Source organism: Triticum dicoccoides, chromosome 2A, assembly GCF_002162155.2.
Source record: "Triticum dicoccoides isolate Atlit2015 ecotype Zavitan chromosome 2A, WEW_v2.0, whole genome shotgun sequence".
Classification (NCBI taxonomy): domain Eukaryota; kingdom Viridiplantae; phylum Streptophyta; class Magnoliopsida; order Poales; family Poaceae; genus Triticum; species Triticum dicoccoides.
In genome coordinates this window covers 636,472,760-636,474,756 of record NC_041382.1, presented here as the reverse complement: position 1 = coordinate 636,474,756, position 1,997 = coordinate 636,472,760, and positions in this window count along the sequence as shown.

The window sequence follows — 1,997 nt, the reverse complement described above, 5'->3', positions numbered from 1 at the left end:
GAACTTGGATGTTCATATTGGCTCCCACATATTCTATGAAGATCTTTATCAGTCAAACCGCATAACCATATACGTTGCTCCCTTTGTCATTGGTATGCTACTTGCCCGAGATTTGATCGTCGGTATCTCAATACCTAGTTCAATCTTGTTACCAGCAAGTCTCTTTACTCGTTCCGTAATGCGTCATCCCGCAACTAACTCATTAGTCACATTGCTTGCAAGGCTTATATTAATGTGCATTACCGAGAGGGCCCAGAGATACCTCTCCGACAATTGGAGTGAAAAATCCTAATCTCGATCTATGCCAACTCAACAAACACCATCGGAGACACATGTAGAGCACCTTTATAATCACCCAGTTACGTTGTGACGTTTGGTAGCACACAAAGTGTTCCTCCGGTATTCGGGAGTTGCATGATCTCATAGTCATAGGAGCATCTATACGGTATGGAGAAAGCAATAGCAACAAACTAAACGATCATCTTGCTAAGCTAACAGAATGGGTCAAGTCAATCACATCATTCTCTAATGATGTGATCCCATTAATCAAATGACAACTCATGTTTATGGCTAGGAAACTTAACCATCTTTGATTCAACGAGCTAGTCAAGTAGAGGCATACTAGTGACACTCTGTTTGTCTATGTATTCATACATGTACTAAGTTTCCAGTTAATACAATTCTAGCATGAATAATAAACATTTATCATGATATAAGGAAATATAAATAACAACTTTATTATTGCCTCTAGGGCATATTTCCTTCATTTGGTCCAAGAAAAATCATCGCAAAAGTTTTATTCCGTTTGGTATTCCTTTTCTGCAAACATCTAAAACAAGGAAAGAGCAGAAACTAGCACTAGGCTCTAGGTTAATAGGTTAGTCCCAAAAATCATATAAGATAGCATATTAATGCATATAAAACATCCAAAATAGATAATATAATAGCATGGAATAGTAAAAATTTATAGATACGTTGGAGACGTATCAAGCATCCCCAAGCTTAATTCCTGCTCATCCCTGAGTAGATAAATGATAAAAACGGAATTTTTGATGTGGAATGCTACCTAACATATTTATCCACGTAATTCTATTTATTGTGGCATGAATGTTCAGATCTGTAAGATTCAAAACAAAAGTTTAATATTGACATAAAAACAATAATACTTCAAGCATACTAACAAATAATTATGTCTTCTCGAAATAAGATGGCCAAAGAAAGCTTATCCCTACAAAATCATATAGTCCGGCTATGCTCCATCTTCATCACACAAAATATTTAAATCATGCACAACCCCGATGACAAGCCAAGCAATTGTTTCATACTTTTGACATCTCAAACTTTTTCAACTTTCACGCAATACATGAGCGTGAGCCATGGACATAGCACTAGGTGGAATAGACGGTGGTTGTGGAGAAGACAAAAATAAGGAGATAGTCTCACATCAACTAGGCGTATCAACGGGCTATGGAGATGCCCATTAATAGATATCAATGTGAGTGAGTAGGGATTGCCATGCAACATATGCACTAGAGCTATAAGTTTATGAAAGCTCAAAAAATAAAACTAAGTGGGTGTGCATCCAACTCGCTTGCTCACGAAGACCTAGGGCATTTTGAGGAAGCCCATCATTGGAATATACAAGCCAAGTTCTATAATGAAAGTTCCCACTAGTATATGAAAGTTATATCATAGAAGACTCCCTATCATGAAGATCATGGTGCTACTTTGAAGCACAAGTGTGGTAAAAGGATAGTAACATTGCCCCTTCTCTCTTTTCTCTCATTTTTTTATTTGGGCCTTCTCTCATTTTTTTGGCCTCTTTTTTTCGTATGGAGTTTCATCCGAATTGTGGGGGAATCATAGTCTCCATGACCCTTTCCTCACATGGGACAATGCTCTAATAATGAAGATCATCACACTTTTATTTACTTACAACTCAAAGATTACAACTTGATACTTAGAACAAAATACGACTCTATGTGAATGCCTCCGAC